This window comes from Triticum aestivum, chromosome 1A (genome assembly GCF_018294505.1).
Source record: "Triticum aestivum cultivar Chinese Spring chromosome 1A, IWGSC CS RefSeq v2.1, whole genome shotgun sequence".
Taxonomy (NCBI): Eukaryota; Viridiplantae; Streptophyta; class Magnoliopsida; order Poales; family Poaceae; genus Triticum; species Triticum aestivum.
In genome coordinates, this window is record NC_057794.1 from 265,842,016 (window position 1) to 265,865,678 (window position 23,663).

Genomic DNA, 23,663 nt, shown 5'->3' on the forward strand with positions numbered 1-23,663 from the left:
ATTTTAGATTCATATTACTCAATCCAACATAAAGAACCTTAAAGAGTGCCCCAAGATTTCTACCGGAGAAACAAAAGACAAGAACGTGCATCAACCCCTATGCATAGATTATCCCAATGTCACCGCGTGAATCCGCGAGTTGAATGCCAAAACACATATCAAGTGAATTGATAACCCACAAGTATAGGGGATCGCAACAGTTTTCGAAGGTAGAGTATTCAACCCAAATTTATAGATTTGACACAAGGGGAGCAAACAATATTTGAAGGTATTAGCAGCTGAGTTGTCAATTCACACTTGTAGATCAATTATCTGAAGCAAAGTGATCAGTAGCAAAGTAGTTTGATAGTTTTGATAATAGTGACAGTAGCAACGGTAACAGTAAAAGTGATAGCAATAATTTGTAGCAAGTGTAATAGTGATGATAGCAATAGTAACGCAGCAAGATCAATAAGGATAAATTCATAGGCATTGGATCGGTGACTTGTTGGATGATATTCATCATGAGACAGTTATAATTTAGGGCGATACGGCACTAGCTTCAGTTCATCGATATAAGGGCTTTATTAAAAGAACATGCATGACATATTTTGTCCTAACCTTCCGTGGCAACGGGCTCCATATTGGAAACTAAGGGATATTAAGGTCTCCATTTAATAGAGAACCGGAACAAAGCATTAACACATAGTGAATACATGAACTCCTCAAACTACAGTCATCACCGAGAGTGGGCCCGGTTGTTGTCACTCCGGGGTTGCCGGATCATAACCGTAGTAGGTGACTATAACTTGCAAGATCGGATCTAAAACATGGATATAATGATGAATTCATAAACAGTTCAGATCTGAAATCATGGCACCTGGGCCCAAAGTGACAAGCATTAAGCATGGCAAAGTCATAGCAACATCAATCTAAGAACATAGTGGATACTAGGGATCAGGCCCTAACAAACCTAACTCGATTACATGATGAATCTCATTCAACTCCTCACCGACCAGCGAGCCTACGAAGGAATTACTCACTCCCGGTGGGGAGAACCATGGAATTAGCGATGGAGAAGGGTTGGTGATGACGAAGAACGAAGAGGGGGCGACTAGTATAGAAACAGAGCTTATGGTAGAAGAATAGAAAAAAGATACTGGGCCGTTGGATCAGGCATGTACGCTACAGATCGGAGAGGATGGATCTGTACTCATAACTACACAACTCTGTGCAAATATGTCCCTTTGCTCTCAACTAAGTTGCTTCAGGTCCCTCTCCTTCAAAACGACTCTCCCTGTAGCTCGCTCCCCCGTTCCCCAATCTCTCGTCGACGGTGGTAGCTGCCCAGATAGGCAGATCCGGTGCTTCCATGGTGGACGACGGTTACTCCCACGGCACATACTCCCTGCCCCCTGCCCTCCTACTACGGCATCTAGGTCGCTTGGTTCCGCCCCCAGGCCACCACATCATCACGCTGCACATCATCGTCAGCGACCGGGCAGCCGCCGCCACGGTGTCCTCGTCCCTGGTGGCCGCGGATATCCCGCCCGCTCAACATGTTCCTACATCCGGAGGCAAGCTAGTAGTGATCTAGTCCGTGGTGATGCTGCCACTCCTCCCCGTTGCTCCTAGATCCAGCAATAGCTCACCGGAGGCAAGCCGGTGGTGTTCGATCTCCTCGCCTCCTTCGCCTCGCAGGATCAGAAACAAAGTCCGCTCCGTTTTTCCCACTTCCCTCCCCTCTCTCCCTCCTGTAGATTACTCTCTAATGGCTTCTCCCCTCTCCTGTGACGCTTAGGATGATGCTTAGTGCTATGGCTTAATTCTGGTATGCTACCCAAGAACACATGTGTCTGAAGATTGCACATTGTCAACATTGGTCATTGTAGCTCATATTTTATACTGTGCTGTGTTTAGGAAGAGGCATATCTATCTAATGAAAATTTACACATATGTACTGTATATGCACATGTTGGATTTTGTTCAGAATTTGTTGATACTTCTAAATATGCATCTCGTACTTCCCCCAAAAAAAGGGGTTCAATGGAGGTTTAGCTCCAAAGCGCCTCGCCCGTGGTTTGAATTATATCTGATGAAACGGTCAAGCCCACTGCTTTTATTTTCACAGGAGTGCAGAGAGAGTCGGAGCAGAAACACATGAACAGAGTAGATTTAGTGAGAGGCTGATAAAGCTGAATATTTAGCATGCATATACGGATGTCGTGTGGTGTGTCAAAAAATAGTATGGGAATACATTCTGGCGAGATGATGTTTCAGCCTTAGCTTGTGATACAGGAACATCCTATAGTGGCTCTCGTTGCCTCGCGATGTTATAAAGGTATATATGCTTGTGATACAGCCACACATGAACATCCTATAGTGGCTCTCGTTGTCCTGGTGAAATTAGTTCAGAAGTTTATGTTAATATTTTGTAGTCTGTCTGTACATGTAAGATTATCGGTGCCCAAAATATTAGTATCAGACAACATCAAAGCTTGGAGGTCAAATTGTGGTCAGCTCAAAACCGCGCTTACATCCATGAACTAATTTAATATATCTACCAGCATGTTCATGTGTTGTTTTAGATTTTTAAATGTCGAATTCACCTGACCAAAATAGTTAGAGAATAGTGTACATATTTCACCAAGAGGTTGAAGGATATCATTCTTGTTTTCAGTTTGCATTCATTGTAACCTTCCGCTTGTAAAATAAGACTCTCGTTGTCTGTACCTTCTAATTTGCAACCTTGCAATTGGAGATGTCTTCTTCCAGAGAAAAAAAGTAGTTGCCCTTGTTTGCCGAAAAATATTTTTGTCAATGAATATTTGACCTGAGGATCAACCTAACTTGGTAATTTCATGATTTCCAATATGGAAAAGTTAGCTTCTATTTTGCCTTCTGCTCTTTCTGGGTGCACATTATTTTGGCCGCATTAGAATGAGCAGCCAATTGTTGTGCGCTGCCATTTTGTTCACTGGTAGCAGTAAACTGTTTGTTCCACAGACCACAACAAAAGAAAAACTACAGTTCCTTGGATCACTGCGATGTTATTTGGGCACCACATGAGCACATTCTGATTGGAGCCAGGTTAATCGAGCCTGGAGTCAAAATAAAATAAAATCAATGACAGTGGTAGAATCACTACAACCACGCAGATGAACTGGTGAAAATATAACATTTTGATGAGATTTTGGATACTAGAGCAATTGAATTGTCAAAGTCTGTTGCACTTTGATTGGTTCCCACAACATGAAATGGTTTACGACCACTCTTTCTCGGTCATCTTGTCCATTTTTATTTCCTGTGTTGTCGTGGTTTTCTTGTTGCTATTCCGAAGTAATATAATGCATGCCATCATTTTGTTTTAAAACTATTGGATTATAATAATAATCTGAATCTGCAGGACAGGGAAAAAAATTGTTCGCTGCCATTTGTTCTTGTTCCTATCTCTGCTTTTAAGTAGTCCTTGAAACTTGTAATCTGATGATCTGAGGTATATGGATGGTTGTTCAAGCTTTCAGCTATGTTAAAATTTTATAAAAGTACCTGATCAAAAAAATATGCAATCCCAGTGTGTTTGCAAATAATATTGCTAGATATTTTTGCCCAGTGGAGTATCTGAACAAAAATTATTGAGCTCTTTTCAGTAAAATCCCAAGGTTTATATGATTGATGTCTAATATGATTCTGCATTTTGCATGTTAGCTTAAGTTAATTTATCTGAACTTTATATGTAAATGTTTTTGTTGCCTACTTCTGCCATTGGTTGCCAGTCTCACCATATGAACAGTATGCACTAGTGTTTTTTGTACGAGATAAATAATGTTTTATAATCTATTTCATTATTAGTAGGTTAGGATGAGCAACAAAATAGCTGGCGGCTCTGTGAGTTCCAGCATAGAAGCAAACTTTAGGTTGTGTTTTTGGATGAATTTGATTCATCTCTATTTTCCTTCCATGTGGTATGTGCAGCACACACTTAGATGGCATTGTTGATGCATATTCATTCGATTAGATCATGAGTAATAAGATTATGAATGCTTGACACTTGTACGGACCTGTGCTAACTGAATTTTTATTTGTTATTAGGTCTGATCTCTCCCAGCACAAGAAGCTCGATAAGCACGCTAGTAATGGAGGCTTTTTTGTTGTGTACCATCAAGTAGCAAAAGTTGATGCAATTTTTACTGGCAATGCTTGCTGAAACGGCGATTATTTTGGTCCTTCATAATTAGTCTTGCATGAGATGTAGCAAAAACGATCCTCTCATGATATGTTACACTTGATAAGATATGTATGTGCGTCTCTTCTGTTATGTTCGGTCTGGGATCATGCAATTTCAAATGTATGTTTCGTTATGATTTCAAGTGGATGGATAATGTTCTCATGTACTCTAATATTTGTGATGATGTCCACCTACTTTTAGTGACCAACATGTTTGGATTTCTTGCATGATTTCTGATGTAGCAGAAGTTAGTAATGAAACCAAATATACATGAGTTCTCGTACAGTACATATATGTGCATTTTTTTGTGTAAACTTAATAGGACAAGGGCACCCTTACAGGTCTGAAACAGTGTCTTATTTAGGAAGGACAAATTGATTGATATATGAGAGATTTGAGGTGGTTATTGCAAAAGTTATTATATGTAACTAGTACTAGGGGGGTTTTCAAGAAATGTACACTAGGAACTCTCCACCTAAATCTGTACCAGTCATCTTCCATCCAACGGCTCAGGTTCGTTTTTTTCTATTCTTTCACCATAGGCCTTGTTTCTATACTAGTCCTCCCAGAACGAAGATCCCCCTTTCCGGAACCCCAAAAGGACTCCAGATTTGCCCTTTCGAGGAAGAACAGGGCCTGGCGGTGGCTCCATCTCGTGGATCGCGATAATTCTTTCTCGCTCATTTTTTCTGAAAATATGTGAATTTATAGTATCAGGGGGTCGTCTGTGGGGCATCAGGTGAGTACAACCCACCTGGACGCGCCAAGAGAGGGGGCGCGCCCTGGTGGGTTGTGCGCACCCAGGGGCCCCTCTCTGGTGGGTCTTGGCTCCAGTAATTCTTATTTTTTGATATAAAAAATCCTCAAAAAGTTTCGTTCCATTCCGAGAATTTTTATTTCTGCACAAAAACAACACCATGGTAGTTCTGCTGAAAACAGTGTCAGTCCGGGGTTAGTTTCATTCAACTCATGCAAATTAGAGTCCAAAACAAGAGGAAAAACGTGAGAAGAAGTAAATACGTGATGTCTACTACACAACTTTCTTCTTGTAGACATTGTTGGGCCTCCAAGTGCAGAGGTTTGTAGGGCAGTAGCAAATTTCCCTCAAGTGGATGACCTAAGGTTTATCAATCCGTGGGAGGCGTAGGTTGAAGATGGTCTCTCTCAAATAACCCTACAACCAAATAACAAAGAGTCTCTTGTGTCCCCAACACACCCAATACAATGGTAAATTGTATAGGTGCACTAGTTCGGCGAAGAGATGGTGATACAAGTGCAATATGGATAGTAGATATAGGTTTTTGTAATCTGAAATTATAAAAACAGCAAGGTAACAAGTAATAAAAGTGAGCGTAAATGGTATTGCAATGCTAAGAATCAAGGCATAGGGTTCATATTTTCACTAGTGCAAGTCCTCTCAACAATAATAACGTAATTGGATTATTTGACTATCTCTCAACATGCAACAAAGAGTCACTCCAAAGTCACTAATAGCGGAGAACAAACGAAGAGATTATGGTAGGGTATGAAACCAGCTCAAAGTTATCCTTTCTGATCGACCTATTCAAGAGTCGTAGTAAAATAACACGAAGCTATTCTTTCTGTTCAATCTATCATAGAGTTCATACTAGAATAACACCTTAAGACACAAATCAACCAAAACCCTAATGTCACCTAGATACTCCAATGTCACCTCAAGTATCCGTGGGTATGGTTATACGATAAGCATCACACAATCTCAGATTCATCTATTCAACCAACACAAATAACTTCAAAAAGTGCCCCAAAGTTTCTACCGGAGATTCAAGACGAAAACGTGTGCCAACCCCTATGCATAAGTTCACGAGGTCACGGAACTCGCAAATTGATCACGAAAACATACATCAAGTGGATCACATGATATCCCATTGTCACCACAGATAAGCACGTGCAAGACATACATCAAGTGTTCTCAAATCCTTAAAGACTCAGTCCGATAAGATAACTTCAAAGGGAAAACTCAATCCATTACAAGAGAGTATAGGGGGAGAAACATCATAAGATCCAAATATAATAGTAAAGCTCGCGATACATCAAGATCGTACCACCTCAAGAACATGAGAGAGAGAAAGCGAGAGAGAGAGAGAGAGAGAGAGAGAGAGAGAGATCAAACACATAGCTACTGGTACATACCCTCAGCCCCGAGGGAGAACTACTCCCTCCTCGTCATGGAGAGCGCCGAGATGATGAAGATGGCCACCGAAGAGGGATCCCCCCTCCGTCAGGGTGCCAGAACAGGTCTAGATTGGTTTTCGGTGGCTACGGAAGCTTCTGGCGGCGAAACTCCCGATCTGTTGTGCTCCCCAATGTTTCTAGGGTATATGGATATATATAGGCGAAAGAAGTCGGTCAGGGGAGCCACGAGGGGCCCACGAGGTAGGGGGCGTGCCCAGGGGGTAGGGTGCGCCCCCACCCTCATGGTGGCCTCGGGACTCTTCTGGCCCAGCTCCGGTACTCCGTGGGCTTCTTCTGGTCCAAAAAAGATCTCCATGAAGTTTCAGGTCAATTGGACTCCGTTTGGTTTTTCTTTTCTGCGATACTCAAAAACAATGAAAAAACAGAAACTGGCACTAGGCTCTAGGTTAATAGATTAGTCCCAAAAATCATATAAAATAGCATATAAATGCATATAAAACATCCAAGGTTGATAATATAATAGCATGGAACAATCAAAAAATATAGATATGTTGGAGACGTATCAAGCATCCCCAAGCTTAATTCCTGCTTGTCCTCGAGAAGGTAAATGATAAAAACAGAATTTTTGATGTGGAATGCTACCTAACATATTTGTCCATGTAATTATCTTTATTGTGGCAAGAATATTCAGATCCATAAGATTCAAGGCAAAAGTTTAATACTAACATAAAAAATAATAATACTTCAAGCATACTAATAAAGCAATCATGTCTCCTCAAAATAACATGGACAAAGCAAGCTATCCCTACAAAATCATATAGTCTGGCTATGCTCCATCTTCACCACACAAAGTATTTAAATCATGCACAACCCCGATGACAAGCCAAGCAATTGTTTCATACTTTTGGTGTTCTCAAACTTTTTCAATCTTCACACAATACATGAGCGTGAGCCATGGATATAACACTATAGGTGGAATAAAATGGTGGTTGTGGAGAAGACAAAAAGGAGAAGATAGTCTCACATCAACTAGGCGTATCAACGGGCTATGGAGATGCCCATCGATAGATATGAATGTGAGTGAGTAGGGATTTCCATGCAACGGATGCACTAGAGCTATTAGTGTACGAAAGCTCAACAAAAGAAACTACTGGGTGTGCATCCAACTTGCTTGCTCATGAAGACCTAGGGCATTTTGAGGAAGCCCATCATTGGAATATACAAGCCAAGTTCTATAATGAAAGATTCCCACTAGTATATGAAAGTGACAACATAGGAGACTCTCTATCATGAAGATGATGGTGCTACTTTGAAGCACAAGTGTGGTAAAAGGATAGCATTGCCCCTTCTCTCTTTTTCTCTCATTTTTTTTTCTTATTTTGGCCTTTTCTCTTTTTTATGGCCTCTTTTTTTCTCTTTTTTTTATTTTTCGTCCGGAGTCTCATCCCGACTTGTGGGGGAATCATAGTCTCCATCATCCTTTCCTCACTGGGACAATGCTCTAATAATGATGATCATCACACTTTTATTTACTTACAACTCAAGAATTACAACTCAATGCTTAGAACAAGATATGACTCTATATGAATGCCTCCGACGGTGTACCGGGATGTGCAATGACTCATGAGTGACATGTATGAAAAAATTATGAACGATGGCTTTGCCACAAATACGATGCCAACTACATGATCATGCAAAGCAATATGACAATGATGAAGCGTGTCATAATAAACGGAACGGTGGAAAGTTGCATGGCAATATATCTCGGAATGGCTATGGAAATGCCATAATAGGTAGGTATGGTGGCTGTTTTTGAGGAAGGTATATGGTGGGTTGATGATACCGGCGAAAAGTGCGCGGTAATAGAGAGGCTAGCAATGGTGGAAGGATGAGAGTGCGTATAATCCATGGACTTAACATTAGTCATAAATAACTCACATACTTATTGCAAAAATCTATTAGTTATCGAAACAAAGTATTACACGCATGCTCCTAGGGGGATAGATTGGTAGGAAAAGATCATCGCTCGTCCCCGACCGCCACTCATAAGGAAGACAATCAATAAATAAATCATGCTACACCTTCATCACATAACGGTTCACCATACGTGCATGCTACGGGAATCACAAACTTTAACACAAGTATTTCTCAAATTCACAACTACTCAACTAGCATGACTCTAATATCACTATCTTCATATCGCAAAACAATCATCGAGTATCAAACTTCTCATAGTATTCAATGCACTTTATATGCAAGTTTTTATTATGCCTAAAAGCAAATTACCATGCTGTTCTAAAGACTCTCAAAATAATATAAGTGAAGAACGAGAGTTCATCTATTTCTTCAAAATAAAACCACCGCCGTGCTCTGAAAGGATATAAGTGAAGCACTAGAGCAAATGACAAACTACTCCGGAAGATATAAGTGAAGCACAATGAGTAGTTGAATAATTATGTAACTATGTGAAGACTCTCTAACATTTAAGAATTTCAGATCTTGGTATTTTATTCAAACAGCAAGCAAAAGAAAATAAAATAAAATGGCGCTCCAAGCAAAACACATATCATGTGGTGAATAAAAATATAGCTCTAAGTAAAGTTACCGATTAACGAAGACGGAAGAGGGGATGCCTTCCGGGGCATCCCCAAGCTTAGGCTTTTTGGTGTCCTTGGATATTACCTTGGGGTGCCTTGGGCATCCCCAAGCTTAGACTCTTTCCACTCCTTATTCCATAGTCCATCGAATCTTTACCCAAAACTTGAAAACTTCACAACACAAAACTTCACAGAAAACTCGTAAGCTCCGTTAGTATAAGAAAATAAATCACCACTTAGGTACTGTTATGAACTCATTCTGAATTCATATTGGTGTAATATCTACTGTACTCCAACTTCTCTATGGTTCATACCCTCCGATACTACTCATAGATTTATCAAAATAAGCAAACAACACATAGAGAACAGAATCTGTCAAAACAGAACAGTCTGTAGTAATCTGTAGGATTCGAATACTTCTGTAACTCCAAAACTCCTGAGAAATTAATAAGTCCTAGGAAATTTGTTTACTCATCTACTGCATTTGGAATTTGTATTTTATCACTCTCTGGTAAAAAATTAGAATTATTCTCGTGAGCGCATACTTTCTGTTTTTTACAGCAAGATCAAATAACAATCACCCAAAAAGATCCTAAAGGATTCACTTGGCACAAACACTAATTAAAACATAAAAACACAATCATAACAGAGGATAGACGATTTATTTATTACTAAAAAGGAACAAAAAGCAAGGAACAAAAATAGAGTTGGGTTGCCTCCCAACAAGCGATATCGTTTAACGCCCCCAGCTAGGCATGATGATTTCAATGATGCTCACATAAAAGATAGGAAATGAAACATAAAGTGAGCATCATGAATAATATTACTAGCACATTTAAGACTAACCCACTTCCTATGCATAGGGATTTTGTGAGCAAAGAACTTATAGGAACAATAATCAACTAGCATAGGAAGGCAAAACACGCATAACTTCAAAACTTTAAGCACATAGAGAGGAAACTTGATATTATTGCAATTCCTACAAGCATATATTCCTCCCTCATAATAATTTTCAGTAGCATCATGAATGAATTCAACAATATAACCATCACCTAAAGCATTCTTTTCGTGATCTACAAGCATAGAAAATTTACTAATCTCTACATAAGCAAAATTCTTCTCAATCGGAATAGTGGGAGTATCATAAGAGACTCGAATACTATAAATTGTTTCCACATTAAAAGAGTAATGTTTAGAAAAAGGGTAATCATAATCATGACAAGTTTTATAAATATAATCATCACTACTTTTTATATCATATGTATCATCACAATAATTATCATAAGTAGCAACTTTGTTCTCATCATAATCGATTGAAACCTCTTCCAAGATAGTGGAATCATTACTAAATAAAGTCATGAACTCTCTAAATCCACTTTAATAATTGTCAAAATATGATTCAACATCCTCCAAAATAGTGGGATCATTACTTCCTAAAGTTGACACTCTTCCAAACCCACTTTCATCAATATAATCATCATAAGTAGGAGGCATGCTATCATCATTATAAATTTGCATATCAAAACTTGGAAGACTAAAAATATCATCTTCATTAAACGTATCATCCCCAAGCTTGGGAAAAACATTAATTGCAGCAAATATATTCTCAAAAACATTATCTTCATCAAACATAGCATCCCAAGCTTGGGCCTTTTCATATCATAAGCATAATCACTCTCATCATTAATAGTATGGACATCACCAATAGTATAACAATTATCATCATCACGAGGAGTAATAGGAGCAACATCATTTGGGAGGGATACCTTTTTTACCTTTGCTTCTCCGTCTTTTCTTTTTCTTCTTCGCATCATGTGTGGGTTTAATCCTCTTTTCGGAGCTCCTTATAATGAGATTGGTTGAATAGGAGGCTCCTCCTCGTTACCTGATTCATCATAAGAAATAATAGGAGGATATTGGGAAGTCTCTTCCCTTTCATTAGTATTCTCTTCATCCTCTATTTTTTTTTCTTTTCTTTATGTAATTGGCAATATAAGGATTTTCAATGCAATTCACCGCACAATACATATAAATTTCCTCTAGATCAAAATTAAGAACTCTATGAAGGGAAAATTCTGGAATAATCTTAGATATACGTTTCATTTCTTCATAACCAAAGAGAAAACTAAGTTCATTATGATGTGCAAAGGAAATCAAGTCATCACAATTTTTCGACACGATACAATCATGAAACAATCTGCATTGGGTACTGAAATGATCACGTTGATACGTCTCCAACGTATATATAATTTTTGATTGTTCCATGCTATTATATTATCAACCTTGGATGTTTTATATGCATTTATATGCTATTTTATATGATTTTTGGGACTAACCTATTAACCTAGAGCCCAGTGCCAGTTTCTATTTTTTCCTTGTTTTAGAGTATCGCAGAAAAGGAAAATCAAACGGAGTCCAATTGACCTGAAACTTCACGGAACTTATTTTTGGACCAGAAGAAGCCCACATAGTATCGAAGTTGGACCAGGAGAGTCCCGGGCTGCCCACGCGGGTGGGGGCGCACCCACCCCCCTGGGCGCTCCCCCTGCCTCGTGGACAACCCAGAGGTCCACCGACGTACTTCTTCCTTCCATATATACCTATATACCCTAAAAACATCGGAGAGCACAATAGATCGGGAGCTCCACCGCCAGAAGCCTTTGTAGCCACCGAAAACCAATCTAGACCCATTCTGGCACCCTGCCGGAGGGGGAATCCCTCTCCGGTGGCCATCTTCATCACCCCGGCGCTCTCCATGATAAGGAGGGAGTAGTCCATCCTCGGGGCTGAGGGTATGTACCAGTAGCTATGTGTTTGATCTCTCTCTCTCTCTCTCTCTCTCTCTCTCTCTCTCTCTCGTGTTCTTGAGGTGGTATGATCTTGACGTATCGCGAGCTTTGCTATTATAGTTGGATCTTATGATGTTTCTCCCCCTCTACTCTCTTGTAATGGATTGAGTTTTCCCTTTGAAGTTATCTTATCGGACTGAGTCTTTAAGGATGTGAGAACACTTGATGTATGTCTAGCGTGGGATACCCGTGGTGACAATGGGGTATTCTATTGATCCACTTGATGTATGTTTTGGTGATCAACTTGCGGGTTCCGCCCATGAACCTATGCATAGGGTTTGGCACACGTTTTCATCTTGACTCTCCGGTAGAAACTTTGGGGAACTCTTTGAGGTTCTATGTGTTGGTTGAATAGATGAATCTGAGATTGTGTGATGCATATCGTATAATCATACCCACGGATACTTGAGGTGACATTGGAGTATCTAGGTGACATTAGGGTTTTGGTTGATTTGTGTCTTAAGGTGTTATTCTAGTACGAACTCTAGGGCTGTTTGTGACACTTATAGGAATAGCCCAACGGATTGATTGGAAAGAATAACTTTGAGGTGGTTTCGTACCCTACCATAATCTCTTCGTTTGTTTCCGCTATTAGTGACTTTGGAGTGCCTCTTTGTTGCATGTTGAGGGATAGTTATGTGATCCAATTATGTTATTATTGTTGAGGGAACTTGCACTAGCAAAATTATGAACCCTAGGCTTTGTTTCAACACATTGCAATACCGTTTACGCGCACTTTTATCATTAGTTACCTTGTTCTTTTTATTTTTCCAGATTACAAAAACCATTATCTACTATCCATATTACACTTGTATCACCATCTCTTCGCCGAACTAGTGCACCTATACAATTTACCATTGTATTGGGTGTGTTGGGGACACAAGAGACTCTCTGTTATTTGGTTGCAGGGTTGCTTGAGAGAGACCATCTTCATCCTACGCCTCCTACGGATTGATAAACCTTAGGTCATCCACTTGAGGGAAATTTGCTACTGTCCTACAAACCTCTGCACTTGGAGGCCCAACAATGTTTACAAGAAGAAGGTTTTGTAGTAGACATCAAGCTTTTTTCTGGCGCCGTTACCCGGGAGGTTAGTGCTTGAAGGTATATCTTTAGATCTTGCAATCGCGTCTTTTAGTTTCTTGTTTTATCACTAGTTTAGTTTATAAAAGAAAACTACAAAAAATATGGAATTAAGGGTACCTCATATGCTTCATCTTTTTAATATCTATCATGAAAATAAGGATTCCGATAATTGTGCTCAAGTTCTAGAGGAAGAAAGCATCAGAATGTTTTGCACTAAATATTTGAATGATGAGCATGGTTGCAATGTTGTTAGTATGAATTCCTTCAATATCCATGATGCTAATGATATCCAAAGCCACAAGCGTGGGGAAGCTATGTTTGATGAAGATGATATTTTTTCTCCCCCAAGTTTTGATGAGCAAATTTATTATGATGAAAGCATGCCTCCTATTTATGATGATTATATCGATGAAAGTGGATTTGTAGAGGTCATGACTTTATTTTGTGATGAATCCACTATTTCGGAAGAGGTTCCAATTGATTATGAGAACAAAGTTGCTATCTATGATGATTATTGTGATGACTTGTATTATATAAAGAATAATGATATCCATGAAACTTGTCATCATGATTTTAGTTTTCAATTGGATTATGCCTCACATGATAATTATTTTGTTGAGTTTTCTCCCACTATTATTCATGAGAAGAATTTTGCTTGTGTGGAGAGTAATAAAAATTATATGCTTGTAGATCATGAAAAGAATGCTTTATGTGATAGTTATATTGTTGAATTCATTCATGATGCTACTGAAAATTATTATGGGGGAGGAATATATGCTTGTAGGAATTGCAATAATATCACGTTTCCTCTCTATGTGCTTAAAATTTTGAAGTTATGCTTGTTTTACCTTCCTATGCAAGTTGATTCTTGTTCCCACAAGTTGTTTGCTCACAAAATCCCTATGCATAGGAAGTGGGATAGACTTAAATGTGCTAGTCATATTCTTCATGATGCTCTCTTTATATTTCAATTCTTATCTTTTATGTGAGCATCATTGAAATCATCATGCCTAGCTAGGGGCGTTAAACGATAGCGCTTGTTGGGAGGCAACCCAACTTAATTTTTGTTCTTTACTTTTTGTTCCTGTTTAGTAATAAATAATTCATCTAGCCTCTGTTTAGATGTGGTTTTATTGTTTTAATTAGTGTTTGTGCCAAGTAGAGCCTTTGAGAAGACTTGGGAGAAGTCTTTGCGATCATGCTGTAAAAAACAGAAACTTTAGCGCTCACGAGATTTGCTGCCATTTCTTATTGGATAGTGCTATTTAGATCATTCTTTTTGAAGACGATTAATAGATAAATTCCTCATGTCGAGCAATTAATTTTAGAATTTTATGAGTTCCAGATTACTACAGACTGTTCCGTTTTTGACAGATTCTGTTTTCTATGGGTTGTTTACTTATTTTGATGAATCTATGGCTAGTAAAAGAGTTTATAAACCATAGAGAAGTTGGAATACAGTAGGTTTAACACCAATATAAATAAAGAATGAGTTCATTACAATACCTTGAAGTGGTGTTTTGTTTTCTTTCGCTAACGGAGATTACGAGTTTTCTGTTAAGTGTTGTCTTGTGAAGTTTCCAAGTTTTGGGTAAAGATTCGATGGACTATAGAATAAGGAGTGGCAAGAGCCTAAGCTTGGGGATGCCCCGGAAGGCATCCCCTCTTTCATATTCGTTCATCGGTAACTTTACTTAAAGCTATATTTTTATTCACCACATGATATGTGTTTTGCTTGGAGCGTCATTTTATTTTATTTAGTTATTCTTGCTATTTGAATAAAATACCTAGATCTGAAATTATTAAATGGGATAGTCTTCACATAGCTAAATAATTATTCAACTACTCATTGATCTTCACTTATATCTTCCAGAGTAGTTTGTCATTTGCTCTAGTGCTTCATTTATATCTTTTTAGAGCACGGCGGTGGTCTTATTTTATAGAAATAGATGAACTCTCATGCTTCACTTATATTATTTTGAGAGTCTTTATAACAACATGGTAGTTTGATTTGGTTATGAAACTAGTCCTAATATGATGGGCATCCAAGAGGGATATAATAAAAACTTTCATATATAGTGCATTGAATACTATGAAAAGTTTGATACTTGATAATTGTTTTGAGATATGGAGATGGTGATATTAGAGTCATGCTAGTTGAGTAGTTGTGAATTTGAGAAATACTTGTGTTGAAGTTTGTGATTCCCGTAGCATGCACATATGGTGAACTGTTATGTGACGAAGTCGGAGCATGATTTATTTATTGATTGTCTTCCTTATGAGTGGCGGTCGGGGACGAGCGATGGTCTTTTCCTACCAATCTATCCCCCTAGGAGCATGCGCGTAGTACTTTGTTTCGATAACTAATAGATTTTTGCAATAAGTATGTGAGTTCTTTATGACTAATGTTGAGTCCATGGATCATACGCACTCTCACCCTTCCACCATTGCTAGCCTCTCTAGTACCACGCAACTTTCGCCGGTACCATAAACCCACCATTTACCTTCCTCAAAACATCCACCATACCTACCTATAATGGCATTTCCATAGCCATTCCGAGATATATTGCCATGCAACTTTCCATCATTCCGTTTACTATGACACGCTCCATCATTGTCATATTGCTTTGCATGATCATGTAGTTGACATTGTATTTGTGGCAAAGCCATCATTCATAATTCTTCATACATGTCACTCATGCATCATTGCTATCCCGGTACACCGTCGGAGGCATTCATATAGAGTCATACTTTGTTCTAGTATCGAGTTGTAATCATTGAGTTGTAAATAAATATAAGTATGATGATCATCATTCATAGAGCATTGTCCCAAAAAAAAGAGAGAGAGAAAAAATAAAGGCCAAAAAAAGAGAAAGGCCAAAAAAAAGAGAAAGACCAAATAAAAAAAGGGAAAGGCCAAATAAAAAATAAAAAAATAATAAAAGGGACAATTCTACTATCATTTTTTCCACACGTGTGCTTCAAAGTAGCACCATGATCTTCATGATAGAGAGTCTCTTGTTTTGTCACTTTCATATACTAGTGGGAAATTTTCATTATAGAACTTGGCTTGTATATTCCAACAATGGGCCTCCTCAAGTGACCTAGGTCTTCGTGAGCAAGCAAGTTGGATGCACACCCACTTAGTTTATTTTGTTGAGCTTTCATACATTTATAGCTCTAGTGCATCCGTTGCATGGCAATCCCTACTCACTCACATTGATATCTATTGATGGGCATCTCCATAGCCCGTTAATACGCCTAGTTGATGTGAGACTATCTTCCCCTTTTTTGTCTTCTCCACAACCACCATTCTATTCCACATATAGTGCTATGTCCATGGCTCACGCTCATGTATTGCGTGAAGATTGAAAAAGTTTGAGAACATCAAAAGTATGAAACAATTGCTTGGCTTGTCAATGGGGTTGTGCATGATTTAAATACTTTGTGTGGTGAAGATGGAGCATAGCCAGACTATATGATTTTATAGGTATAGCTTTCTTTGGTCATGTCATTTTGAGAATACATGATTACTTTGTTAGTATGCTTGAAGTATTATTATTTTTATGTCAATATTAAACTTTTGTCTTGAATCTTATGGATCTGAATATTCTTGCCACAATAAAGAAGATTACATGGATAAATATGTTAGATAGCATTCCACATCAAAAATTCTGTTTTTATCATTTACCTAATCGAGGATGAGCAGGAATTAAGCTTGGGGATGCTAATACGTCTCCAACGTATCTATATTTTTTGATTGTTCCATGCTATTATATTATCAACCTTGGATGTTTTATATGCATTTATATGCTATTTATATGATTTTTGGGACTAACCTATTAACCTAGAGCCCAGTGCCAGTTTCTATTTTTCCTTGTTTTAGAGTATCGCAGAAAAGGAAATTCAAACGGAGTCCAATTGACCTGAAACTTCATGGAACTTATTTTTGGACCAAAAGAAGCCCACGGAGTATCGGAGTTGGACCAGGAGAGTCCCGAGCTGCCCACGAGGGTGGGGGGTGCGCCCCCCTACCTCGTGGACAGCCCAGAGGTCCACCGACGTACTTCTTCCTCCCATATATACCTATATACCCTAAAAACATCGGAGAGCACAATATATCGGGAGTTCCGCCGCTAGAAGCCTCCGTAGCCACTGGAAACCAATTTAGACCCATTCCGGCACCCTGGCGGAGGGGGAATCCCTCTCCGGTGGCCATCTTCATCATCCCTGTGCTCTCCATGACGAGGAGGGAGTGGTCCACCCTCGGGGCTGAGGATATGTACCAGTAGCTATGTGTTTGATCTCTCTCTCTCTCTCTCGTGTTCTTGAGGTGGTACGATCTTGATGTATCGCGAGCTTTGCTATTGTAGTTGGATCTTATTATGTTTCTCCCCCTCTAATCTGTTGTAATGGATTGAGTTTTCCCTTGAAGTTATCTTATCGGATTGAGTCTTTAAGGATTTGAGAACCTTTGATGTATGTCTTACGTGGGATACCCGTGGTGACAATGGGGTATTCTATTGATCCACTTGATGTATGTTTTGGTGATCAACTTGCGGGTTCCGCCCATGAACCTATGCATAGGGGTTGGCACACGTTTTCATCTTGACTCTCCGGTAGAAACTTTGGGGCACTCTTTGAGGTTATATGTGTTGGTTGAATAGATGAATCTGAGATTGTGTGATGCATATCGTATAATCATACACACGGATACTTGAGGTGACATTGGAGTATCTAGGTGATATTAGGGTTTTGGTTGATTTGTGTCTTAAGGTGTTATTCTAGTACGAACTCTAGGGCTGTTTGTGACACTTATAGGAACAGCCCAACGGATTGATTGGAAAGAATAACTTTGAGGTGGTTTCGTACCCTACCATAATCTCTTCGTTTGTTCTCCGCTATTAGTGACTTTGGAGTGACTCTTTGTTGCATGTTGAGGGATAGTTATGTGATCCAATTATGTTATTATTCTTGAGGGAACTTGCACTAGCGAAAGTATGTGTCGGCATTCTGGGAACGGGTGTCCCCAGACTTGCCTACCTGCGGCCCGCTGCGTGGCTGAGCCGGCAGGCCGTACGGCCCATCTTCACTACCAAAGCATTCAAGACCCTCGCGAGGGGCCAAGCCTCGCGAGGCGGACGACGCAAGACCTCCTCTGGAGTAGCCTATCTAGGCAGGCTCACGAGGAGTAGACATATCAAGGCGAGGCGAACCTCACGAGGTTCCCGTGATGTGAGCCATGACGATCGACACCAGGCTGGCGCCAGCGCTCGCAGCGTCCTTGTTTCCTCTTTGGTGCAAGGAAGGTAAGCGCAGCCGCGGAGTACCTAGGCATCAGGCAAAGGTTGCCATTTCGGTGCAACAAGACCAAGACCATGGACTGCAAGACGGAGGTCATTGTGGAGCGCAAGACGGCGTCACCACCAGAGCTTTGCACAGGCGAAGACTATGTTTGTCAGGATAGCTTGTACTAGCTGTCCCCCTTTAAATTAGCCCGCCATTGTTGGCTCCCTTCCCACTCGATATTTGGGAAGAAGATCAGGGCCTCTATAAATAAGACTAGCCATGACACAAGTGGGGAGGATCATTCAGTCCATCCACACACACACAAGCTCACCGAGCTCAAGAACACCTCAACCTCATGAGGCTGTTCTTCGCTTGTATTGTTCATCATCAGCCCAAGAGGAAATCCACCACCACCACACTGGAGTAGGGTATTACACCACAACGGTGGCCCGAACCAATATAAATCTTGTGTCTTTCTGTGTTGCGAGTTCGTCGAGTTCGTTCGCGAGATCTAGTGAGCTAGAGCATTGATCGGCAGGAGGGAAAGACTTCGCGCGCACCCCATTGTTCCAACCTTAAGGGTTTGCCAGAACCCCAACCCCGACATTTGGTGCCCCAGGTAGGGGGTGCGCCGGAGCTTCTCTCCATCGACCAGTGCCCCAAACCGCCGCACCGCGCTCCCATGGCAGGTGCCCCGCCACCGACCTCCGCGGCCGACACCAGCAGTGGGGAGTCTGGGTACCGAGCCCTGGCCCCCGCCCTGCGGCGAGTGTAGTGGCCGGTCAAGTTCAGGCCGGAGATGCCGCCGCGTTATGACGGCGTGGCAGACTTGGCGTTGTTCCTGCTAGCGTACGAGGAAGCCGTCCTCGAAGCCGGAGGCGACAACAAGATCATGGCAAACTTGTTCCCCCTGTCCTGGCCGGCGAGCCGCCCGCTTGGCTGCTCGGCCTCCCGGGATCCATGGTGACGTCCTGGGTGGAACTCCGCGACATCTTCACTGCGTGCTACGCGGCGCCGGTGCACCACGCAGTCGCGACACTACTGGGCGGCTCCCAAGCACCACCTTCAAATCGCCACGTCAAGCCTTTCTTCCGTCAGATTGGGGCAGCCTGCAAGCGCCCGGGGGCTCCGTCGGGTTGGGCCGCGCTGGAGGCCGACCTCACCTTCGACTCGGAAGACCACCCTGGCTCCACCGCCGGCTCAGGGATGCTTCCGATGCTCTGCACGCCCACCATCTGCAACATGGCCGTCACCAAGACCCTCATCGACAGCGGCACTGACCTCAACTTGCTCTCTGTGGAAGCTTTCAGCCTTCTTCATGTGCCACTCGAACGACTCGGCCTCAGCAAGCCGTTCACATGAGTGGGCGGTGGAGCTGCTCATCCCTTGGGGCAGATCCGCCTCCTTGTCACCTTTGGCATGCTGGACAACTATTGCACCGAGCTGGTGGACTTTGACATCGCTCACATCGGTCTCCCGTACAATGCCATCCTCGGGTACCCGGCCCTCGCTCAGTTCATGGTAGCAACTCACTCGGCCTACACCCTCATGAAGATGCCATGGAGCAAGGGCGTCCTCACCATCCAAGGGGACAATAAGGAGGCCGTGATGGCGCCCAGGCTCGCCTTCAAGACTGCGGCAGCGGCGCAGCCGGCCTGCGCTGGTGCGCCGGAGGAAAAGGAGGCCGCGCCCACCAAGAAAAAGCAGTTGTTCACCCAAGACAAGGAGGAGACCAAGCAGGTGTCGGTTGACAAGGATGAGTCTTCAGGAGCCACCTTCACCATAGGAACCATCCTAGACCCGGGGCAAGAAGAGGCGTTGGTAAGGTTTTTGCGCGTGAACAAGGAGATATTCGCGTGGGAGCCCGACCAACTGGTAGGGGTCCCGAGAGAGGTAATCCAGCATCATCTAAAGGTGTGCCCCAACGTACGCCCCATGAAGCAGCGAGCAAGACGGCAGTCCACTGAGAAGCAGGCCTTCATCGTCTAAGAGACACGCAAGCTGGAGGCGGCAAGTACCATCCGGGAAGTTCGATACCCTGAATGGCTGGAAAACCCCGTTGTAGTACCGAAGAAAGGTGGGAAGGAATGGATGTGCGTTGACTTCACCAACCTAAACAAAGCATGCCCTCAAGATCCGTTCCCCCTTCCGCGCATCAATCAAATCTTCGACTCCACCGCCGAGTGCGATTTGTTGTGTTTCCTGGATGCGTTCTCTGGATACCACCAGATCAAGATGGCGGTGGAGGATGTAGAGAAGACGGCCTTCTTGACACCATGTGGGGTGTACTGCTACACCTGCATGCCTTTCGGCCTTTGCAACACGGGCGCGGCCTTTCAGCGGCTAATGCACATCGCCTTGGGGCGGCAGCTCGGCAGGAACACAGAGGCCTACGTTGATGACATAGTGGTCAAATCTCGCGAGGCGAGGACGTTGATTCAAGACTTGGAGGAGACCTTCGAGAGCTTGCGCCAAGTGAACTTGAGGCTTAACCCAGAGAAGTGTGTGTTTGGCGTCCCATCTGGAAAGTTGCTAGGGTTTCTCGTATCCAACAGAGGGATCGAGGCGAACCTGGAAAAGATCAAGGCCATCGAAGACATGAGCCCACCACAGACCCTCAAGGAGATGCAAAAGCTGGTGGGACGGGTGACCGCGTTAGGGCGTTTCATCTCTAAGCTAGGCGAGCGCGCCTTGCCCTTCTTTAAGCTCATGAAGAAGAAAGGCCCCTTCGAGTGGACCCCGGAGGCCGACCAGGCCTTCCGAGACATCAAGAAATACCTCACCAACCCCCCAGTGATGGTGGTACCATGGCCTCTCAAGCCTCTGGTACTCTACCTTGCCGCCACCCCTTACTCCACCAGCGCGGCATTGGTGGCTATTCGGGAGGGGCGTCAAGACAAGGGTGTGCTGCACCAAGCCAGAGCTGATGCAGTGCGGGGCCAGGAAGGAGCAACAAAGCCATCAATGGCAAAAGATCAAGCTCAGCAGGGCAGCATCGCAGAAGTTCCTGAGGACAGTCAAGTCTTAGGAGACCCATCACCTCAGGATATGCCACAATCTTCGAGGGACCCGAGCCTCAACAGTGTACCGGCCCTCGTCGAGCACCCGGTGTACTTCGTCAGCACCGTGCTGCGGGACGCGAGGGCGCGCTACCCCATGCCGCAGAAGCTCTTGCTCGCACTCTTGGTGGCCTCGTGCAAGCTGCGACACTACTTCCAGGGGCACCCCATCAACATCGTCTCGTCTTACCCGTTGGAAAGGGTACTCAGGAGCCCAAACTCAGCCGGAAGGGTCGCTGAATGGAACATCGAGCTACAAGCATTCCATCTGGAGTTTAGCACCACCAGGGTCATCAAGGGAGCCGCGCTCGCCAATTTTGTGGCAGAATGGACAGATGCCCCGGCTCTTGAGGAAGGAGAAGACCAGTCCACCTCCCAAGGAAGAGAGGCGCCAGACGGCTGGGTCATGTATTTTTACGGCGCCTTTGCGCACCAGGGCGTGGGGGCTGGAGCGGTGCTCATCTCGCCCACTCAGGACAAGCTTTGCTACGTCGTGCAACTCTGCTTTCAGCACGGCGAGAAGGTCTCCAACAACATCGCGGAATACGAGGGCCTCATAGCCGGCCTGAAGGCTGCGGCGGCTATGGGGGTGAGGCACCTTACTGTCAAGGGCGACTCGCAGCTCCTCGTCAACTTCTCCAACAAAGTGTACGAGACAAAGGACGAGCACATGGAGGCCTACCTCGCTGAGGTGCGCAAAATGGAAAAGTAGTTCGCAGGCTTGGAGCTGCAGCACGTGCCTTGGGGCACCAATAAGGAAGCCGACGACATCGCCAAAAGAGCATCCAAGCAGCAACCGCAAGAGCACGGCGTCTTCGAAGAGCGGCTCTTCAAGCCGTCAGCTACGCCACCTTTGCCAAGCACGACTCAGTCTCAAGAGGAGCTCCCTCAGCCCCCGGCCTCAGGAGCCTCAGCTTGCGGCCCGACCTCAGCGGCTCGGCCGGTCTTGGCGCTCGAGCCCCAGGAGGAGTGCTGGACCAAGGAGTTCAAGGAGTACCTGATGCACGGGACACTGCCGGGGAAGGAAGAAGACACGGAGCGCGTGGCCAGGTAGGCCACAACGTACTGCATTCAAGACGGCGAGTTGTACAGGAAACGGCCGAACGATGTCACGCTATGCTGCATCTCCAGCAATCAAGGGAGGGAGCTGCTGATTGACATACACGGCAGGGACTGCGGACATCACTCATCATCACGGACCCTCATCGACAAGGCCTTCCACAACAGATTCTATTGGCCCACAACACTCAATGATGCACCTGAGCTGGTGAAGTCCTGTGAAGCTTGCCAATTCCACGCCAAGCAAATCCATCAGCCTGCTCAGGGCCTCCAAACCATCCCGCTCACGTGGGCGTTCGCGATCTAGGGGCTAGACATCCTAGGCCCGTTCCCATGAGTGCCAGGGGGCTACCAATATCTCTACGTCGTCATCGATAAGTTCACCAAGTGGGCGAAAGTGGAAGCCGTCCGAACCATTCTAGCCGGCTCTGCTGTCAAGTTCATCAAGGGCCTTGTGAGCCGCTTCGGGGTCCCCAACCGCATTATCACAGATAACGGCTCGTATTTTACCAGTAACCTTTTTAAAACCTACTGTGCTAACCTTGGAACACAGATCTGCTACGCTTCGGTAGCCCACCCCAGGAGCAATGGTCAGGCTGAGCGCGCCAACGCTGAGGTCCTGAGGGGCCTTAAGACCAGGACCTTCAAGAAGAAGCTAGAGGCCTGCAGCAGGGGCTGGCACGACAAGCTCCAGTCCGTGTTGTGGTCCATCCGCACCACCGCTACCAAGCCAATGGATGAGACTCCGTTCTTCCTGGTCTATGGAGCTGAAGCAGTCCTCCCTCACGAGGTCAAGCATCGCTCCACGCGGGTCCTGGCGTTCGACGAAACACAGCAGGACGCCATGCGGGGGATGGATCTCGTGTTGGGGGAGGAACATCGTCGCGAAGCTGCATTAAGGGCGGCAAGGTACCAGCAAGAGTTGCGACACTACCACTGCCGCAACATTCGCTCCAGGACGCTCGAGACGGGTGACCTGGTCCTGAGGCGGGTCCTCTCCAGGGAAGGCTTGCACAAGCTCTCACCCATGTGGGAGGGCCCGTTCAGGGTCGTCCACATCTCCAGGCCTGGCGCTGTGCGCTTGGAGACGCAAGAGGGGACACCTATCCAAAACGCCTGGAACATCCAACACCTCCGGAAGTTCTACCCATGAACCATGGCTCAGAGCCTATGAAGCAAGGCCCAGAGCCTGTGAAGAAAGGCCCAGAGCCTGTGAAGCAAGGCCCGGTGCCTGTGAAGAATCGCCGCCCGTAACACTCTCACATAATAATGAGTTGGGGCTGTACACACCCCGGAGTCTCAGGAGCGCCGGCCTCAGGCCCTGGGGCTCCCTCCCATGCCT

At 43.8% G+C, this 23,663-nt stretch overlaps 1 long non-coding RNA gene across 1 annotated transcript; it reads left to right on the forward strand.

Annotated features, from left to right (window-relative positions):
* Positions 1-1,249: 1,249 nt before the first annotated feature.
* LOC123045412 (uncharacterized) lies at positions 1,250-4,340 on the forward strand. The gene is made up of 2 exons (XR_006421388.1): positions 1,250-1,810; positions 4,072-4,340. It is a non-coding gene; the product is annotated as an uncharacterized lncRNA (long non-coding RNA).
* Positions 4,341-23,663: the final 19,323 nt, after the last annotated feature.